This window comes from Polypterus senegalus, chromosome 3, assembly GCF_016835505.1.
Source record: "Polypterus senegalus isolate Bchr_013 chromosome 3, ASM1683550v1, whole genome shotgun sequence".
In the NCBI taxonomy this organism is placed as follows: Eukaryota; Metazoa; Chordata; class Cladistia; order Polypteriformes; family Polypteridae; genus Polypterus; species Polypterus senegalus.
The window spans coordinates 286078507-286101594 of NC_053156.1; the positions used below are offsets into that span (position 1 = coordinate 286078507).

Below are 23088 nucleotides of genomic sequence, written 5' to 3' on the forward strand. Positions count from 1 at the left end.
CCTGCTCAGAGGACGCATGAAATGAACGCTGGGAACGCGTGGCAGCCATGATGCGGGTGCGTACGCATTCTGAGTGTGAAGTATAAATGAGCCCTTAGTGGGAGACAGGACAGATGAAAGTGTCGGGTGTTGCCAATTTCTTCTCGACGGTGATAACTATAAAGCTAAGCCTGACAACATAAGCAATGTTGTGTGTATGTGTGGTCAATCATTTGCCCAAAGTAAAACGTCAATATCTATATTTTGGCTTTTACTGTTGTGGAAGCTGGCCTGGACACAGACAGGGAGACATTGTTGGTTCAACCCACACATGTTTATTTACAAGCTATTTACAATAAAGTGCTCACACACAATCCCAGTACTCCCCCAAAGTCCAGGCCTTCTATCCAATGCCTTCTTCAGGCTGCCTCCACTCCTCTCCACCAAGCTCTGTCCTCTTCCACCCGACTCCAGCCATCAAATGAAGGGAGGCGGCCCCTTTTATCCCCACCCGGATGTGCTCCAGGTGCCTCCCGATAAGCTTCTGCCGGCACTCCCCAGTATGGCGGAAGTACCGGCTGCACTCCCGGAAGGACTCCGGGCTTCCCTGGTCTTCTTCCCCCCTGCACTGCCAGGTGTTGCGGAAGTCCTGATGGCTAGGGCTCCTCAGGTATTTGGGTGCCCCCTGGTGGTGACCACGGGCCCCTATAGGGTTGAGCTTTTAAGCTCTCTTCCCATGGTTCCCAAAGCCACCAGGAGGGTCGCCCCCAAGTGGTCTGGAGGAGGCGTAAGCCCTCCTCCGGTCCTCCTTGGCGTCCCGGCTGGGTAACACTCCCAGCCACTCGCCACACTGTATTTCTAAGTAACATTCATATGACGGCATTGACATTTTTTCTCCCAACAGGGATCCATTTCCTAACATTTGCATTCTGTTTTTTTTTTTTTCTGAATGTGCTTACCTTCCCAGGAGGCCCTCTGCCACACTTAAGAGTTAGTCATGCAATCCAGGGGGCACAGAGATGCTGGTTTTAGTCAGGGCCCCAGAGCCAGTAGGCTCTGCTCCATTTCAGAACAGTGACAAAGAGAGGGGTGCTGTGTGTGACTCACCTTGTTGGATCTGAGCGAGCCTTGCTATTTATTCAGCTGACTTGCTTCTCATCCCGACATGTTGGGTGGGATGAGGTGGAAAGTGGAGACAGAGAGAGAGAAAGTGAGTGAAAATAACACAGTGACATGCAGACGTCTGCTGCAGAGCCAAAACGAAATTGGAGCAGAAGAAGCCAACCTGGCACTTAAGAAAGCAGCTCTGCCAGCACTCTGAAATACAGTAAGTGACCTGATGGAGTATCCTGCAGTTGAAACGCAATGGGATTAATGGGTCTCTTCAATACGGGATTCTTGTCTTAGTAGCTCACCCCCCAGAAAAACAACCCAAAAATGCAGAATTTCAACAAGAAAAAATGTTACTATTTGTAACAGAAACATGTACATAGCAAACCTTCAACATAAATAGAGTAGGAACGGTCTGTGCAGTGTCCTCTGAATCACACGGCCTTCATGTCGTATGTCTTGAACCAGTCACCAAAGGACAGCCTGATGTCACAATCAGGACAGCAGAAGTGTGTTTCTTTGTGCACTTTTCTGAAATTTTTTATGTTGCTTGCACATGATAGGGTAAAATGTCAGTACCTGAACTGCACGAGCGATGCTGCCCATTGTGTTATAGTAGGCTATCACAGCACAAGCCTGTATGACTTCTACATTTCCCCCGACATGAACATTGACACTTGCTGCAAGTGTGAACCGTGCTTAGGGGGCTAACGTCTCTCTTGTCCTTGCACTTGATCACAATCATTTCATCTTTTTTGCTGTGCAACTGCTATCCCACCATAGTGAACCTTCTTCTTCTTTTGGCTGCTCCCATTTGTGGTTGCCACAGCAGATCATCTTCTTCCATATCTTGTTCTGTCACCCCCATCACCTGCATGTCCTCTCTCATCACATCCATAGGCCTTCCTCTTTTCCTCTTTCCTGGCAGCTCTACCCTTAGCATCCTTCTCCCAATATACTCAGGCATATCATCGCGGTCCTCTACTACAGTGTAACATTAGTCTCACTATCTGGGCTCCTCCCTTGACCGGAGTTCATATTCTTGGTTAATTAATTTTTTACATTTTTTGTTAAGTTACTTTAATGTATTACAGTATATGATTTGTGTACTACACCTTGGTTGTGTTCAATGTGCTTTGTGGGTGAACCCCCATTGGCTGGGCCACCTGCCTACCACCACTAGGAACCGCCCTCCACCCTATACCTCCGGAGTGTCTCCCATAGTTCCTAGTGGTTCATTTGGATATTGCTCGCGTCTGAGGTGAGTGTATGTTTGTATTGTTTTGGTGCTTTCCTCTTCACTCTGTACACCTCAGACTATAAATTAAAAAGCAGGACATGTCACCTGCAGAAATTCTCAGATAATTCTGCACTTATGGGGTGTATTCATGAGGGAGATGAGACAGAGGAGAGAAGTCAGGTGGGAAACTTTGAGAACTGTCTGCAACTTAATATCAGCAAAACTAAGGAACTGGTTATTGACTTTCACTACACCAAAGAGCCTCTGCTCTATGAGCAGATGTAGATGTCGTCCACACCTACAAGTACTTGGAGGTCCACATTAGTGACAGGTTGGACTGGTATAAGAACACTGAGGAACTATAGAAGAAAGGGCAGAGCAGGCTCTTTTACTTTAGGAATCAACAAGCTAATTAAAAGGGCAAGCTCAGTTATAGGACACAGTCCTGGAGAGAATTAAAGCAAAACCGAGTGCCATTATGAACAAAGCTGCACATGGTGTTTATGAACAAAAGCTGCACATTGTCTCTCTGATACACTGAGACTGAGGACTTTCAGACAACAAATCATTAAGCAGAAGTGTGTCAAGAAATGCTTTTACAGAAGCTCTTCAAATAAATAAATACATAAATAGATAGATCAATAAATATATACACTCACATACACACTCACACAAACTGCAGTCTTAACATACACCAGAATGACTATAAAGTAAGAAAATAAAAAAAGAAAGGAAACTTCTGACTTGGCAGTCCCAGTCACAGTGAGGCATTATACAGGTTGGTATAAAGGAACCCATTGCATTTCTTGACACACTTGTGCTGAATAATTTGTTGTGTCAAAGTCCTCAGTGTTAGTGTGTATGAGAGAAGATGTACAGCTTTTGTTCATAATCACCATCGGTTTGTGTTAATTCTCTCCTTTTCTGGATTCCCCAGGGGGTCCAGAGTGTGCCCCTTTTAATTAGCCTGTTGATTCGGTGGTCCTCTCTTGAAGTAATGTTACCAGCCCAGCACACCGCAGTATAGAAAGTTACAGTGGCCACTACAGAGTTAGAGAAGATGTGATGGAGGTCACTTCCGACATTAAAGGAGCACATTCTCCTAAGGAAGAAGACCCTGCTCTGCCCTTTCTTATATACTGTAGTTCCTCTGTGCTCCAATACCTGTTAAATGCAATTCCAGAAGCAAACAAAATTTCAATGCAGAATTCAATGAGAGGTCAAAAGAGTAGAGCAGAAGATCAAAAAAATCCAAATATATCAAAAAAACTACTAAACACAGTAAAACGCAAGTAAACTTGTCAACTCCAGTGTCCATTCACAATGAACCGACAGGAGTGTTGAAGATCCATTGGATTTATAGCGCGGAGGGCAGTTGCTGGTGGTGATGGGCAGGAGGCCCACCTCTTGAGAGACCACCCATACAACTCATGGAAAATAGCACAGAGAAAGAAAATACAGCAGATAATTAATGCAAAAATGGCTCGACAAAGAACAAAAAGGGCCAAAACACAGCCAGGGGAAGAACCCCAGGTGAGCTCTAACAGGTGCCCCTAAGGGGTCAGTTTATTATTCTCTTTTTAATATACTGTGGTAAGTGGCCCGGACACAGACAGGCAGACATCGTTATAAGTCACCCAACACATGCTTTATTTACAACTATTATGTATAGTGCAGCACACAACCCCAAAACTCCCCCAAAGTCCAGGCCTATCCAAAATGATGCCTCTCTTCAGGACGCCTCCTTTCCACTCCTCCCGAGCTCTGTCCTTCTCCGCTCCGAGGGAGGTGGCAACTTTTATAATCACTCCAGGTGCCTCCCGATAATCTTCTACCGGCACTTCCCAGTGTGGCGGAAGTACCGGCTGCGCACCCAGAGGCACACCGGGTGTCCTTGGTCCTCTTCCCCCCAGCACTTCCAGGTGTGGCGAAAGTGCTGAGGACCAGGGCTTTCCAGGCATTGGGGAGGCGTAATCCCTCCTCCGGTCCTTCCGGGCATCCCGGCTGGGTGCCACCCCCAGCCATTTGCCACAATATATAAAAGATCTGGACAAGAATATAATCAGTAGGATGGTTACATTTGCAGATAATACCAGACTAGTTGGAAGGGCAGACCTAGAATCAGCTAAATTATTACAGAGGGACATGGACACCAAATAAGCTTGAGTAAATCTGTGGCTGATGAAATGTATTATCAGTAAATGTGAAGCATTACATGTAGGAAGTAAAAATGTTAGATTTAAACACCCAGTGATAGGTCTGCAACTTGAAAGTACCCCTTATGAGAAGAACTTAGGAGTCATATGAGACTTATTGTTCTTTACGTACATCCAGACAGTTTGCAGGGACGATCAAGAAGTTCAATAGGATGTTAGGCTACATATCGGAGAGATTATGCTTAAGTTATTTAACATACTAGTACTGTGTGCAGTTTGGGTGTCCACATTACAAAAAAGACATACAGTGGAATCTCATGTCACGATCATAATTCGTTCCAAAACTCTGGTTGTAACCCGATTTGATCATGACCAGAAGTAATTTCCCCAATAGGATTGTATGTAAATACAATTAATCCATTCCAGACTGTACGAACTGTATGTAAATATACAGTATTTTCTTTAAAGAGTTTTAAGCATAAAAATAGTTAATTATACCATAGGATGCACAGTGTAATATCAACATTTATTTATATAGCACATTTTCATACAAAAAAATGTAGCTCAAAGTGCTTTACAAAATGAATAGAAAAATAGAAGACACAATAAAAAATCAACATAAGTCAACATTAATTAACATAGAATAAGTAAGGTCCGATGGCCAGGGTGGACAGAAAAACAAAAAAAACTCCAAAAGCTGGAGAAAAAAAAAAAAATCTGTAGGGATTCCAGACCACGAGACCACCCAGTCCCCTCTGTATAGTAAACTAATTGTTAAAACATTGAATAACACTGAGACAAACACCCAGGCTCCCTGCTCAGCAGCTAGCTCCCTCTCTCTCTCACGCGTTCGCTCTCTCTCTCTCTCTCTGTCTCTCGCGCGCGTTCACACACACACACACACACACACACTCACTCACTCACTCACTCTCTCTCTCTCTCTCTCTCTCTCTCGTGCGCTCGCTGTCTCTCTCATTCGCTCGCTCTCTCTCTCTCTCATTCGCTCGCTCTCTCTCTCTCTCTTCTCGCTCTCTCTCTCTCTCGTTCGCTCGCTCTCTCTCTCTCTCTCTCTCCTGCACCGGCTTTCTCCTCCTGCTTCCTGTCTTCTCCTGCAACCTCCCGTTCTTTCCTGTTCTCTTCTTTTTCCCTTTAGCCGACTCACGCTTCTATTTATGAAGAGGCGTGGTAGTCGTGGCAATCAGCAGCTCCTGGAAACAATTACGGATGGGGACCGATTCTCACCTGTGCACTTAGGTGAGAAACGCCCACATCACGAACTCCTCAGAAACCGCTTCGGCCACACACCACCACACCCCCTCGCTAAGCCACGAGTATAAATGATTATTTATTAAAACTGGCCTTTTTTGATGGAAGCTGTGGACCCGCTATACCATAGGAGGAAGCTGGGTTGAGAGGAGGTTACAGTTTTGAGGAAGAGTCCCTCTGCGTGATGCACCGAGAACAATGTACAGTACAGGGAGAGACTGAACACGTGCGGAAATCATCGGTGCGTACAAATTGGAAGGGAAACTGGCTTGTTCGTCAACTGAGTGTGTGGTCGTGAACAGATGCAAAAGTTTGGCGAAATTTTTGGTCGTAACCTGATTTGTACGTGTTCAGAGACGTTCATGAACCGAGGTTCCACTGTAACAGCGCCGGAGAAAGTCCAGAAAAGAGCAACTAGGCCGATTCTGAGACTAAGAGGTATGAGATATGAGGAGAGATGGAAGAAGCTAACCCTAAGCCTAACCTTAAGAGGGGACAAGCTTCGAGTGTTTAAAAATATAAAAAGAATTACAACAGTGGATCCAGACTGCTACTTTAAAATGAATTTAACGAAAACATTAGGACACTGTTGCAAAATTGAAAAGAGCAGATTTTGCACAAATGTTAAAAAGGTTTTCTTCAAAGAAAGAATTATAGGGATTTGTGGTGAAGAATCGGACTTTAGGGACCATCAAATGCTGACCTGACGTTATTTTAGGTGAATAAGATTGGGGAGGTGGGGAATGGCCTGTTCTTATCACAGTACGTTCTGATGTTCTAATCCTAGGCCAAATTTAAATTAGCAGTCAAACTAACCACTTTGGGATGTAGGAGACAAATTGGATTATCTAGAGAATTTTGGAGGAACGTGCAAACTCCACACAGACGGTGAGCAGACCAAGAGTTGAACGCAGTGACAGTTGGAGTATCTTCTTATATAATATGCTACCGTGGCTGTCCGTTTGTCTGTTCAGGATTTTAAATCACCTGTAGCTCACAAACCATTTGACCTATTGACCTGAAATTTGGCACACATATACTACGTGATGTCTACTATCCACTTTGGTGGTGATGATTGACCTCCAAGGTTATTCCTCTTTCTATTTTTATTTTATTTTATTGTAGAATCAACTCTCAGCAGTGGCCAGCAGGGCAGCTGTGAGGTGCTTGCGTATGGGCGCTATTCTCATCCCTACCACCTTCGCTGTCACTTCCCCTACCTCATCATATCTTAAATCATTCTTGAGGCAGATTGAAGACTTAAGTGCCAACTTAAGTGAAAAATTAAAGAAAACATACAAAGTAATCTCAATAGAAACACTGACTTTTTTTTAGTTAAATGTGAAAAGATGCCAACGAAAGAAGAGAAGAAGCAGACCACTAGGGTGGAGAAAAGAAGAGCTGCTCAGGAAGCAGCAAACACATCAACCTCTGAGCAAACGAATGGTAAACGTACAGAGAAAGAGAATGAAAACTAGGGATGCTCAAGTCAAGTGTATTCACTGCACATTATCGGGCAGTGCGCCCTTACTGGTATAACATAATACATATTAAAATATATGTAAATATATACATACGGGTGTTATTAATTATACTGTCATAGTCCTTAGACTATACAGTGCTATTATTTTCTTGTAGTATGTTCAGATTTCCTTTTTTTGCTAGCTGTCTTTTTTTGTGTGTCTCCTGGGTTTTGATTCAAAATTTCATATGTTTTACTTTACACTTGTCTGAGCAGGTCACACAGTGTCACCCATGAGAGAAGCAGTTTGAACGGAGTTGTACGTCTGAAAAACACACACTCACTGGGAAGTGCGGCCGTTTGAAATTGCGTGGGTAATTTGATGGGATGAGTCAAATCCGTGCTATAAATACGCATTCTGATTTATCACCTCTATCTATCACACTGGCACTGGAAAGTGGTGAGGAGTCGAATGTTTGCTGGACATGCCAATAAGAATGTGACTTTGTATTCTGTACTAGAAGGCTACACTGCTTCTGCTTACTGTACCCCTTAAGATCATGGCCACTGTATTTTTTTTACTCGGAACTTGAATTTTTACATCTTCCTGTATGTTTTTTTAATTCATCATTTATTTTCTTCTTTAAAGTTTTGAATATATTTCATATATAGATAGATATATACATATAGATAGATATATATATATACTGCTCAAAAAAATTAAAAGAACACTTTTTAATCGGAGTATAGCATAAAGTCAATGAAACTTATGGGATATTAATCTGGTCAGTTAAGTAGCAGAGGGGGTTGTTAATCAGTTTCAGCTGCTGTGGTGTTAATTAAATTAACAACAGATGCACTAGAGGGGCAACAATGAGATGACCCCCAAAACAGGAATGGTTTAACAGGTGGAGGCCACTGACATTTTTCCCTCCTCATCTTTTCTGACTGTTTCTTCACTAGTTTTGCATTTGGCTACAGTCAGTGTCACTACTGGTAGCATGAGGCGATACCTGGACCCTACAGAGGTTGCACAGGTAGTCCAACTTCTCCAGGATGGCACATCAATACGTGTCATTGCCAGAAGGTTTGCTGTGTCTCCCTGCACAGTCTCAAGGGCATGGAGGAGATTCTAGGAGACAAGCAGTTACTCTAGGAGAGCTGGAGAGGGCCATAGAAGGTCCATAACCCATCAGCAGGACCAGTATCTGCTCCTTTGGGCAAGGAGGAACAGGATGAGCACTGCCAGAGCCCTACAAAATGACCTCCAGCAGGCCACTGGTGTGAATGTCTCTGACCAAACAACCAGAAAGACTTCATGAGGGTGACCCAAGGGCCCCATGTCCTCTAATGGGCCAAGAGCTCACTGCCCAGCAGCATGCAGCTCGATTGGCATTCGCCATAGAATACCAGAATTGGCAGATGCACCACTGGTGCCCTGTGGTTTTTACAGATGAGAGCAGGTTCACCCTGAGCACGTGACAGAAGTGAAAGGGTCTGGAGAAGCCATGGAGAACATTATGCTGCCTGTAACATCATTCAGAATGAGCAGTTTGGTGGTGGGTTAATGATTGTCTGGGGAGGCATATCCATGGAGGGTCACACAGACCGCTACAGGCTTGACAAAGGCACCTTGGCTGCCATTAGGTATCAGGATGAAATCCTTGGACCCATTGTCAGACCCTATGCTGGTACAGTGGCTCCTGGTGCACGACAATTCCTGGCCTCATGTGGTGAGAGTATGCAGGCAGTTCCTGGAGGATGAAGGAATTGATACCATTGACTGGCCACCACACTTTCCTGACCTAAATCCAATAGAACACCTCTGGGACATTATGTTTTGGTCCATCCAATGCCACCAGGTTGCACCTCAGACTGTCCAGGAGCTCAGTGATGCCCTGGTCCAGATCTGGGAGGAGATCCCCCACAACACCATCTGTCATCTCATTAGAAGCATGCACCGATGTTGTCAGGCATGTATACAAGAACACAGGGGCCATACAAAGTGCTGCGTACAATTTTGAGTTGCTGCAATTAAATTTTGGCAAAATGGACTAGCCTGCCACATCATTTTTTCACTCTGATTTTTGGGGCGTCTTTGAATTCAGGGCTCTGTAGGTTGATCATTTTCATTTCCATCAAACGATGTGGCATCCTTTCGTTCCTAACACATTACCCAGTCTATATCAGTATAGATATCCAGGAGGATTTCTTTTTCCCATTGAGATCTGATGTGTTTTCAAAGTGTTCCTTTAATTTTTTTGAGCAGTTTATATATATATATATATATGTTTATGTCACGTGATTTACACAGCACAATCTCAAACATGTGTCTGGGCCTCCAGAACGCTTCTCAGTTGCCGAGCCAATCAAATTGCTCACATTCAATAACATTCTGTGGCCTTTGCAATGTCAGTCATGTTACACATCAAGCCCAGTCAACTGTGTCTTTCTCAACATGCCCATTTTTAGGTGCACTTCATGTGTTGTTCTCATAAAACATCCTCATGCTACAGTTAAGGTTAGGTTGTGAGGGAGTTAACTTATCCTACTCAAGAGTAATGCTGACTTTCGAGTAGGCTGGCTGGTGTTTGGTGCTAGGTGGTGTAATGGACGGCTGGCAGCTCAACCCAGCCAGAATGCCTAAAGGATGAAAGAATGGGGGAAGGCAGGTGCTTTTGGACACTGCCTTCCCCAAGACACTAGATGGCAGCATAGCGGCACCCCGGATTCCCACAGGGCACAATGGGATCTGGAGTTTGGCTTCACAGCCCTGCTGGGTACCGTGTGTGCCACCACTGCAGGGAGATCAGGGAGATCAGGAAGAAAATGCAAGTTCTCTATTTGACACGGAAGTACTGGCAAGTCACAGGAAAGGAAGGACAGAAGCACTTCAGGGTCAAGGACTATATAAAGGATTGCTCTAAACCCAGCAAGTGAGCCGGAGTTGGGAGGATTAGGGCAGAGCTTGCTGAGAGGTGTGGAGGAGAGAATTGCATGTGATTATTGATTGAATATTGTGATTATTTACTTGCCTGTATATGGTGGTTGTGGTGATTCGAGGGCACTATCTCTCTATTATAAAAACAAAATCTTTGGAGGGAGACTAGGGAGATGAGACAAGATCTTCTCGGAAGAAAATTTGACATCCCGCGAGAGACACTTTAACGTCACACGAAGACAATTTGACATCCCGCGAGAGACACTTTAATGTCACATGAAGACAATTTGACATCCCACGAGAGACACTTTAATATCATGCAAAGACAATTTGACATCTCACGAGAGACACTTTAATATCATGCAAAGACAATTTGACATCTCACGAGAGACACTTTAACGTCATACGAGACAAGGCAGTGAGACAATATTTAAAACAAGTTCACGGACATCTAACCAAGCAGTTCTTGGAATGCTTTTGACAGACAAACATCATGTGTTCCCAGCTCTTAAAACAATGACAAGCGACACAGCTTGCCAGCAGCAGCAGCAGGAAGCCAACAGATGATCCAAGCGCTTCTCCTTAGCATGCGTTTAGTAAACCCCCCCCCGCCCCCCGCTTCACAATGCGAGTGGCTTTGAAATGACCGAAGCGCAGCGCGACAAGCAGAACACGCAGCGAGCCAGCAGCAACAAGCCAGCAGATGATCCGACTGCAACTTCTCTTCGTGCGTTCAGCCCCCCCTCTTCATAACGTGAATAGCAGAGACATGAAGTGGCAAAAGGTCAACTGCTGTACAGGCTTTTAAATGATCATTGTGCAGCATGAGAAAAAGAACACGCAGCTCGCCAGCAGCAGCAGTAGAAAGAGAGCAGATGATCCGACGGCATCTCCTTGGCATGAATTCAGTAGCCCCCCGTTCACAACACGAGCAGTGTTATATGTCCTGTGAGAAACATTTAACCATGCCCGGTGCCGGAAATAAAGGAAAAGTATTGTTTTTACAAAAGTTTTAAAGTAAAAGTGAAAATAATGCATCCATCCATCCATTTTCCAACCCGTTGAATCCAAACACAGGGTCACGTGGATCTGCTGGAGCCAATCCCAGCCAACACAGGGCGCATATGTAACAATTCCCATGAAAATAACAATCTCTTTAAATTGTATATCTGGTAAACCAAACCCGGGGGTGGACGAGCGAAGAGAGCAGGGGGCAGAGCCCCCAAGTATTTATAAAAGAAAGGATTTAAAAATACCTTTTTGTACTTTTACCTTGTGTCCTGGACGTCTGTCTGTCAGGTTAGAGGAGTGACAGCGCCCTCTAGTGTCACAGTGGGCTATGCACTAAGAAAGTCGTATAATGTGTAATAGACAATGTGGGTTGGCTGGCATCCCAGCTGGAATGGATAGTTCCTTAAAGGGCCAGGAGGCCTGTTTAATGGAAGGATGTGGAAGGATGGACATCCCGACTGGGAAGGCTACCACTAACCACTAAAGACCATTATAATGGAAGGACAGAGGGAGCTGTGATCCCCCAGTACACTAGGTGGCGACATCCCTCTGTTTGGATACCCGCAAGGCTGCATGGAAGTTGAAGTTTAGGTGGGTAGCCCTGCTGGGATCCTTGGTTCCCCCTAGGGGGAGCTGTTGGTGGCAGGCTCTCTTATCACATCTGGAAGTGCTTCCTGGATGCAGTGTGATGCCACCGCAAGTACTCCCAGGTCCCAGTACACAGGAGGCTGCTATGCTTCATCCAGGGATTCAGAGTCGGCAGAGTAGTGACTTGGGAGGAGTGAAGAAGGGAAGAATTGTATTGCTGAAGTTATGCAGTGTGTGTAAGGTATTTTGTAAAAATGCATTAATTTATTTGACCCTGGAGCTGTGTCTGTAAAGTTGAGTCATGGGTCCGGTGCTGTGAGACACCCCCTAGTGGCCAAAATGATTGTGGTTTAGCAGGTAGAATCTTCTCAGTGTCAGCATTTTGAATATCTTCTGCTTCTTTTGTGGTGGTGGGGTTATACCCAAAGGCAGGGGTCGCCAAGTCCGGTACTGGAGGACCACCGTGGCGGCAGGTTTTCATTCTAACTCTTTTTTAATGAGTGCCCTGCTTCTGCTACTAATTAACTTCTTGTGAATTCATTTTAATTGAATTGCTTTTTAAAGATGTGTTCCCCTAAATTTCTTCATTGTTCCACTGAAGTGCTTCATTTCTTTCCTTAAATGTCACCCAAATAGAAATGAAATGTGAAGTGAGTGAGCCAACAGAAGGCCAACTAAGTCAGGGCTTGAAACTCCAAACAATTTCACTCCAACCAGCTGCTTAATGAGGAGTCAATTCTTGTTGTTAATTAAACTCGTTCTTTAATTCTGTGGCTTGTTGCTGCTCTCATGTTGCATTAGCAGACATTTCAGAAACTGTTGATTTTCTCTTTTCTAAGAGCTCTGTTAAAATGTTTTGTGGACCTGAGCAGATCAACATTCCTGAGACCTTCACCTTTCTTTATTTTCAGATATTGTATAATGGACACCAGTTGTTTTGGTTCATTTTGAATCTCATTATTGTTTGGCTGCTAATTAAGGAAAAAGAAACAATTAAGAGGTCTGAGTGTTCAAGAACAAGTCCATTAAAATTAATTCAAAAGAAGTTAATTAGCAGCAAAAACAGGTCACTCATTAAGAAAAGGGTTAGAATGAAAACCTGCAGCCACAATGGTCCTCCATGACTGGATCTGGCGACCCCTGCCCTAAGGTATCCATTGTGTTCATTGTAGAAGAAAATCAGACAGAAAAAAACCCTGGAAAGAGAAAGCTTGTCAGCGTGCAATTAATTTCTTCTCATGAGAAGGGAGCAACCTTGAGGCCTGCTGTGTAGCAGGCGGGAGGGATGGTCCTTGAATAGAAGCAAAAAATATTATTTACCTTATTTATAATCCCTTTGTTATCAGAATAGGTGTACACAACATGTGATTTAAAGTTAACATTTTACTGATTGATCCTTTCAGAAGCCTGATTGAATCACCGTTGCACAATACTTCATTGATTTGCTTATTTGCTGATTATGCTCTGTCCATTTTATCTTCTTTATTCTGAAAGGCTGAAGTCCAGACTGTGTGTATGTGCATTTTAACATGTTTAGCATTCCACTCTTTCTAATCTTGCAAAACACCATTTAAAAAGACATTATATTTTAACTTTACAATTTACAGAGACGTTACATTTTAACCGTACAATTTCTTAGCTGGCTATTCTAAAGCTTACTATCACTCCCACTAAGGCTAAACCACTAAACATGTTCTTCCATCTGATTCATTTTTGAAATATAGTTATAATTTTAATTTTGTTTTGTAATTTGGACTGTTATATTACCACCATTCTGAGGACGCTATTTCTCGGACAGTGCAATGTACTGAAAAAGCTTGACAGACTTTAGTAAAGTATCAATCTACCTATCTCTCCCACTTGGACAGAGGCAGTGGTGCTGTAAGAATTATGTTTCTGGACTTCTCTAGCGCCTTCAACACCATCCAACCTCTGCTCCTTAGGGATAAGCTGACTGACATGGGGGTAGACTCACACCTGGTGGCATGGATTGTGGACTATCTTACAGACAGACCTCAATATGTGCGTCTTGGGAACTGCAGGTCTGACATTGTGGTCAGCAGCACAGGAGCGCCGCAGGGGACTGTACTTTCTCCGGTTCTGTTCAGCCAACATACATCGGACTTCCAATACGACTCGGAGTCCTGCCACGTGCAAAAGTTCGCTGACGACACTGCTATTGTGGGCTGCATCAGGAGTGGGCAGGAGGAGGAGTACAGGAAACTAATCAAGGACTTTATTAAATGGTGCAACTCAAACCACTTACAACTGAACTGGTGGTGGATTTTAGGAGGCCTAGGCCCCTCATGGACCCAGTGATCATCAGAGGTGACTGTGTGCAGATGGTGCAGACCTATAAATACCTGGGAGTGCAGCTGGATGACAAATTGGGCTGGACTGCCAATACTGATGCTCTGTGCAAGAAAGGTCAGAGCCGACTATACTTTATGAGAAGGTTGGCATCCTTCAACATCTGCAATAAGATGAAACAGATGTTCTACCAGACGGTTGTGGCGAGTGCCCTCTTCTACGTGGTGGTGTGCTGGGGTGGCAGCATAAAGATGAAAGACGCCTCACGCCTGGACAAACTTGTTAAGAAGGCAGGCTCTATTGTAGGAGTAAAGTTGGACAGTTTAACATCTGTAACAGAGCGACGGGCACTAAGCAAACTCCTGTCAATCATGAAGAATCCACTGCATCCACCGAACAGGATCATCTCCAGACAGAGGAGTAGCTTCAGTGACAGACTTCTGTCACCGTCCTGCTCCACTGACAGACTGAGGAGACCCCACACTATGTGACTCTTCAGTTCCACCCGGGGAAGTAAATGCTAAAATTATTCAAAGTTATTGTCTGCTTTTACATGCATTTTTATTATTCTTTAATTTAATATTGTTTTTTTTATCAGTATACTGCTGCTGGATTATGTGAATTTCCCCTTGGGATTAATAAAGTATCTATCTATCTATCTATCTATCTATCTATCTATCTATCTATCTATCTATCTATCTATCTATTATATAATGCCTTTCATATCTATCTATCTATCTATCTATCTATCTATCTATCTATCTATCTATCTATCTATCTATCTATCTATCTATCTATCTATCTATCTATCTATCAATACTCTACCAGGTACTTCTTTGAATAATGTTATGTTTAAGAAAGTTGAACTACGGTTAGGCCTTAACTCTCCACCACCACCAACTAACAACAGCCATTAATGCCATTTTCACATGACTTGAATTGGTATCTTCTGCATGTGAAAGCCATTGAGCCACCACAAGCCTACTTTGGGATACATGACATTGTGAAGCACTGTTAAAAAGAATGTATTTAATGTACCCCACTAAGACATGTATTTTGCAATTTATTACCACTGTTTTTTTTTAAACATGACTCACTGGTACAAAAATATTTAATAAAGAAAAATGTGATAACGAGTCTTTGATGAAGTCACTAAAAATACAAAATGCTCCATCTTTAAAATCAATTAACAGTTCTTGAACTCACCTGAATGTTACACCATGCATCCATTCTCTACCTTGATGTCATTTTGTTAATTTTCAACAAATGTTCATGAAATACATAATGTAACTGTGATGGACGGCCGGGATGCCCAAAGAATAAAAGGATGGGGGAAGGCAGCTACTTGTGGACACTGCCTCCCCCAAAGCGCTAGATGGCAGCTTTCCTGGACAGCAGCAGTGCCACGGATTCTCACAAGGCACTATGGGACGTGGAGTCCAACAATGCAGCCTTGCTGGGTACCGTGGGAGGAGTCATGCCTCATCCATAGCCCGGGAAGTACTCCCAAGTCATGATGATGGAAGCTCTTCCAGGCTGAAAACGAAGAAAGTTCTCCATCTGACCTGGAAGTACTAGCAAGTCACGTGACCGGAAGGACAGAAGCACTTCCGGGTCAAGGACTATATAAAGGACTGCTGTAAACCCAGTAAGTGAGCTGGAGTCGGGAGGTGTATGACACAGTTTGCTGGGAGGTGTGGAGGAGAGAATTTGGAATTATTATAGAGAATTATTTATTGTGGTTGTGGTGCTTGAGAGAATTGGTTTAGAGGAGAATAGAATAAAAATACTTCTCATTGCTTTTACCCTGTGTCCTGTGCATCTGTCTGTTGTGTTTAAAGGGGTGACTGCGACCCCTAGTGTCTTACAGTAACATTCTCCAACCCACTCCTCCCAGTTCAGAGTCACTGGTGGCCAGAGCCAATCCGGCAGCATTGGGCCAAAGACATGGAACAACCTTGGACAGGGCGCCAGTACATCACAGGGACTCTGCAAAGCTCATACACACCCGCACCGGCACGGGCCAATATGGGAGAAATTGGAACTGTGGGTAAAAACTTGACTCCTCAGGGCAAAACCTTCAGACACGGAGAGAACAGGAAACCTTTACATGGACAATGACTGGGTCTGGCATTCATTCACTGCTCAAGAAGGCTGAACTTGTCCCAAAGCACATAAATCCCAATAAGTTCCAAAAAAACTTCTGAAAATGCTCACCAAAGGGAGATAAACCACCAAACCCTGGCTAGTAATAAGGACAATCATCAAATCTTAAAAAAAAAAAAAGTTTATTCTCAAAATGCTCTGTGAAATAAATAGCCACAACACACAAAACAAAGGTTTGGGGCAGCCATCCGTATACTTGAAGCCTGGCTGCAAAATGGCAAACAGGTAGCACAGATGTGTACAGGGTTGAGTCCAAAACAGAACTTAAATTACAGCGGAAGTGATCTCGTATTTAAGGCAGGCAGGTGGAAATGACGTTATTGAGGCCCAGAACTGGATTTGATGTTTTTGGGGGGAACCGGAAGTGACATCCTCATGGTCAGAACTGGAAGTGATGTTCTTGGGTCCGGAACCAGAAGTGATGTCATTGGGCCTGAATCAGGCAGAATTTCCCCGTGTCTTGTCTGCAGAGGTAAAAGAGGAAGGTTTAATGAACCCCACCACCCCCTTGCCTGTCGTGGAATTACCTTCATTTGGTCCATTTAGCAGCCTTCCATGCACACGTGTGTGACAGCTCTTTAATAACAAAGAATCTCTGTGGAGCACAAGAAGCTAAGGAACTGCCCAAAAAACAAGAAAGCAGGCCAAAACAAACAAAGTCCCCATACAGTAATCCAGAAATGCGGAAAGAACAGGACAATAGGGTTCAAAAATCCAGAAATCACCGACTTCCTAGCGCATTTGAAATGAACCACCGGGAACTGTGGGAGACCATCTTGATTTATAGGGCGGAGGTCCTGGCTGTGATTGGCAGATGGCCCCGCCTCTTGGGGGACCACCCACAAAATACATGAAATATAACAGGGGCAAATTCCAGGCAAAGTCAAAAAAAAAGTGATGCACATCATCAACCAAATGAACATTAACATAAATAAATGGCATAAAAATGATTTGGGAACATCAACAGAAACATGGCAGAACTTAGCAGAGTAATTTACCAAAATAGATTGTAAGTTATTTTTAATTCAACCCTCAAAAATGCACTCTTTTAATTTTGCTGATATTATTTTTTGAACTCTGTACATTTTGAAAATGTTTTTGTTGTATTTTTTAATTTGGTCTAGTCCATTGAATTGGTTTTTATTGGTTTTATTTGTATTATATTACCAATCTTCTACAAAGGTTCTCAAAATGCATTTTGAATTGAGTTTTTATTTTTATTATTTTACTGAATCATTTTGGGGTGGCACAGTGCCGCAGTGGTAGCACTGTTGCCTTGCAGTAAGGAGACCCGGGTTTGCTTCCTGGGTCATCCCTGCGTGGAGTTTGCATGTTCTCCCCGTGTCTGCGTGGGTTTCTACCAGGTGCTCCGGTTTCCTCCCAAAGATGTGCAGGTTAGTTGCATTGGCGATCCTAAATTGTGTGCTTGGTGTGTGTGCGCCCTGCCTGGGATTTATTCCTGCCTTGTGCCCTGTGTTGGCTGGGATTGGCTCCAGCAGACCCCTGTGACCCTGTGTCAGGATATAGCGGGTTGGATGATGGATGGATGAAGCCTTTTGAATTTACTTTTTTATAATTTTTCTGCTTACACCTCTGGAGTGTTTGCTATTTTAATGTTTGTTAAGTATTTCCTTTTAAATAATTGTCAATAATATTCTTAGCTTATCTGTTTAGCTTAAAGTTATGAGAAAGAGTAGTGGAAGCTTGCTGAAGAAGTGAGGTGATGATTAGTGAGCAGCAGTATGGTTTTATGCCAAGAAAGAGCACCACAGATGTTATGTTTGCTCTGAGGATGTTGATGGAGACGTACAGAGAAGTCCAGAAGGAGTTGCATTGTGTCTTTGTGGACCAGGAGAAAGCATATGACAGGTCTGGAGAGGAGTTGTGGTATTGTATGAGGAAGTCGGGAGTGGCAGAGAAGTACATAAGAGTTGTACAGGATATGTATGAGGGAAGTGTGACCGTGGTGGGGTCTGTGGTAGGAGTGACGGGTGCATTCAAGGTGGAGGTGGGATTACATCAGGGATCGGCTCTGAGTCCTTTCTTATTTGCACTGGTGATGGACAGGTTGACAGACAAGATTTGACAGGAGTCCCCATGGACTGTGATGTTTGCTGATGACATTGTGATCTGTAGTGAGAGTAGGAAGAAGGTTGAGGAGACCCTGGAGATGTGGAGATATGAGAGGAGAGGAATGAAGGTCAGTAGGAACAAGACAGAATACATGTGTGTGAATGAGATGGAGGTCAGTGGAATGGTGAGGATGCAAGAAGTAGAGTTGGTGAAAGTGGATGAGTTTGTATATTTGGGATCAACAGTACAGAGTAATGGGGATTGTGGCAGGGTGCAGTGAGTGGAGAAGAGTGTCAGGAGTAATCTGTGACAGACAGGTATCAGCAAGAGTGAATGGGAAGATCTACAGGACGGTAGTGAGACCAGCTATGTTATATGGGTTGGAGACGGTGGCACTGTCCGGAAAGCAGGAGACACAGCTGGAGGTGGCAGAGTTAAAGAAGATTTGCATTGGGTGTGACGAGGATGGACATTATTAGAAATGAGTACATTAGAGGGTCAGCTCAGGTTGGACAGTTGGGAGACAAAGTCAGGGAGGTGAGATTGCGTTGGTTTGGACATGTGCAGAGATAGAGCTGCCAGGGAAGAGGAGAAGAGGAAGGACTAAGAGAAAGTTTATGGATGTGGTGAGAGAGGACATGCAGACGGTGGGTGTGACAGAGCAAGATGACGAGGACAGGAAGAGACAGAAAAAGATGATCTGCTGTGGCAACCCCTAACGGGAGCAGCTGAAAGAAGAAGTTGTAGGTAATTTTTTAACCATATTTTGTGCAGAAAAATAAAACCATCTTCATAAAGAATAAACCAATAGGTGTCTTCAGCAAACATGATCAGACGGACCTGAAAATGTGCCACCCACATCAGCTGACCCCAGGGGCTCACCTCTTAATAGAATATGAGGGGTCCAAGCTACGCCTTTTCACAAAACTTCAAAAAAATGAGGATTGGTAAGATAGGCACGGGAAGTGTCATTTTGTGCTATTTTGAAGTTACTGATCACAAATATGAAACTATTTTTGATAGTTGATTCTTTACTGGTGGTCCTAGCCCTCTAAATGCCATTCCCAGAAGGATTAAAAAAACATATTTCAAACATGAGCATGTGGGGCATCGTTTTAGACTATGCCGAGGTCAGTGATTTTGAATATTATGTTAGTTGTGATTTTTGATCCTTTACTAGCCCTCTGTGTTCCTCCACCAGAGGGTGAAAAATGACAAATTTTAATATTTTAAATATTTGCGCATCTATTCTTGTTTATTATGTACTTCTGCCTCATGAAGTAAATCATTACATTTCTTATGAACACCTCAAATTAGGACTGCATACAATAATTCAGACTTATTATTTATTTAATCTTTGAATATGTTTTAATTATCTTGTACTGAAGTCTCAACATTTTCATTTTTTCCCTCCAAGCCTTTAATCTGTCAAGTCTGTTTAAGACACACAAGCCTGACAGGCCGCATCTCGCCAGTGGGGCAACAAAGTGATGGTGACCTCTCTAGTTCTGTAGTTGTCACAAGTTGCTGATTTACTTCAGGGAATGCATCAACTTTGGACATGAATGATTCTGGTGGTTCTGCAGAGAGTGGACCCTGTATGTGTGTAGGTGTTACAAGTGCTATGCTAAATGTTCTGGCATCCCAACTAGAATTGAGTCTGGTTTCTTACCAGAAAAGGGGGCCAGAATGGAAAGACAGAGAGCTTGTACATTACCTGGAAGGAAGTCTGTTCAGAAGTACTGATAGGGCCCGCTTCCCAGGGTCCAGGGTCATGGTCTCCCCCAGTACACACGATGGCAGTATTCCACTGGTTGAACCCTCATATGGATATCCACATGGAAAGATGGGAGTTGTAGTCCTATAGGATGGCCCTGTTGGGGATCTTGGGTGCTGCCAGGGGGAGCTACGGGGGAAGTACTATCCCTTCTTTGAAGGACTTCCGCTTGACCCAGGATTGCTTCCAACATGCACTGCTGTTGCATCGGAAGTACGCCCCAGTCCGGCATAAAAGAGGCCGGATTTCCTGCCTTTGGAGTCTGAGTCAGACGGAGGTTGACAAAACCACGTCGGAGTTGGAGAAGAAGCTTGTGACTTTGTTATATTATCTGGATACTAGAAAAGTAAACACCTGCAAAGGTATTGGTCTAAAAAGAACTCCTTGTATTTGAACCCATGATTGTGTTGTGTAGTTGTGTCTGGTGCTCGGTGGAGCTCCCTGCTGTCCACAGTGTATGCGTATATGTGTGAGGAGGTCATGTCACGCTGTCCTTGGATGTTTCCTCTCTTGTGCCTAGTGTAGGCTCCAGCCAGCCAAGGTCCTGAATCAGATCGTGCAGGTTCGAGAAATGTTACATTACGTTAGATTTGCAGAATAATGACATAGATTTTTTACATACTTTACATGTAAGTGTTAAGAACTGAACTATTTGGACACTGGCCAAAAAAGACATGACGGGGCAGAATAATTCTGTTCAGTATTAATGGTTAAGTCCATTGTTTTTCAAGTTGAAGTTATTCTTATTTTGTTACAAGAATGCAGTGTTGGTTCATTTTCTGCCTTTCATACATTTAAAGAGGAGTTACATTTTAAATGGTGCCTGCTACCTGTTTAGCTGCTGGACACCTACAAAGGAGCTCTGTCTCTAACAAGAAATATCTCTTTTCATTTTTCAGTAGTTTCCTAACCATTCCTATATATATATATATATATATATATATATATATATATATATATATATATATATATATATATATATATATATATATATATATATATATATATACAGTACTGTATATAGGAATCGTATGTATATCTATACTAATAAAAGGCAAAGCCCTCACTGACTCACTGACTGACTGACTGACTGACTGACTCATCACTAATTCTCCAACTTCCGTGTAGGTAGAAGGCTGAAATTTGACAGGCTCATTCCTTACAGCTTCCTTACAAATGTTGGGCAGGTTTCATTTCGAAATTCTACGCGTAATGGTCATAACTGGAAGCTATTTTTCTGCATATAGTGTAATGGAGTTGAGCTTGAAAGCCGTGGGGGGGCGGAGTTTTGTGTGACATCATCACACCTCTCACGTAATCACGCAGTACGTAGAAAACCAGGAAGAGCTCCAAAAAGCACTGAAGAAAACATGCACTATATAATTAAGAAGGCAGCGAAACAATTAGAAAGCGAGTGACATATAAAACCATATTCAGCGGCTCACGTGAACTGACGAGTCGCAGACAAAAGCAACAGTTCCAAAGAGTGCTGAACAAAACCGAATTACACTGCTACGCTCAAATAGACAAACCACACGCCGTGGCGCAATAGTAGAGGCTTTGCTTCTAGCGCCGAGGTTCGATTCCCGAGAGGGGATGCACTGAGTATGCACACTCGCTTCCCGATTCATTTTAGCCTCGCATCCCCTTGGTTTGAGACGTATGAAAAAATATGTGGTTAACGCAGAAAGACAGATCACCAATTGAAGCTTTATGAATAATGGATACTTTATTCGCGATCAATGATTGTTTTGGTAAAGCCATACTCAGTGTATTCATTAGATGAACGGTAAAAAAGTAAGAGCGAGGGGAGGGTAACTTATTGAGGCACGCAGGCAAAACCACAATAGCACGCTGGCTCGATGTACTGTGCGGCGTCAACTCGATCTGAAATGCGCGATCACAATCAAAAAAATATATCTTTTCAAGTTCTATTTAGTCCATATGTGTCAAACTCAAGGCCTGCAGGCCACATCCAGCCCGGCGTGTAATTATATCCGGCCTGCGAGATCATTTTATATATTAGTGTTATTAATGGCCCAGGGATATGAAGCGCTGGTAACACAATAAACTACAGATCCCATAATGCAGTGCTTCAGCTGCCTTGCGAACACTTACGCGTTAATCAAGTCTAGCTTATGATGCTGCAAGTTATTGCGAAGCTAGCCCACACGATGCTGAAGAGAAAAGGTGATTCTGAACATAGAGCCTTTAAAAACCGATGGGAGGCTGAGTATATGTTTACTGACATTGCCGGTAAACCCGTGTGTCTCATTTGTGGAGCTAATGTGGCTGTAATTACAGAATTTAATCTAAGACGGCACTATGAGACAAAACATCAAGATAACCTGAAAGACCTGAATGCAATGCACAAGATACAGAAAGCAGAAGAGTTAAAGAAGAATCTGACACTTCAGCAGACGTTTTTACCCGTGCAAAATCACAAAGTGATTTCAAGTGAAGCTACTTTATGGGAGACACAAATGCACCAGTGCAACTTGCCCCACTTTCCCTGTTGCCAAGTAATGTTGAACCAAGTCGGCACAACGGTGTTCCCAAATACGCACTTTGCTGATAAACTGAGCGCACTGCGCACTGAGTTCGCACGGCACTTTGGTGACTTTGAAGAACAAAAAAAGAATTTTGATTTGTTTCGCAACCCATTTGCCATCGATGTGGAAACTGCACCTGTGCAGATTCAGATGGAGGTGATTGAGCTGCAGTGTAATGGCACACTGAAGGCAAAGTACGATACTGCAGGGCCTGCACAGTTTATTCACTCCATTCCCGCACAAATGCTCCAGCTCCGTCTACATGCGGCTCGAACCTTGTGCATGTTTGGTAGCACATATCTGTGTGAGAAGCTCTTCTCAGTGATGAAGACTAACAAAACAGCACACAGGAGTCGCCTCACTGATGAGCACCTGCAGTCCATCCTGAGAATCTCCACAACACAGAACCTCACACCAAACAGAAACGAACTTGTTGCCAAAAAGATGCCAGGCGTCC

At 43.5% G+C, this 23088-nt stretch overlaps 1 protein-coding gene across 6 annotated transcripts in view; it reads left to right on the plus strand.

The window, feature by feature from the left end:
- ppfia4 (PTPRF interacting protein alpha 4) overlaps positions 1-23088 on the plus strand; it is a 494511-nt gene that overhangs the window by 133547 nt on the left and 337876 nt on the right. The gene's annotated exons all lie outside the window — the stretch shown is intronic.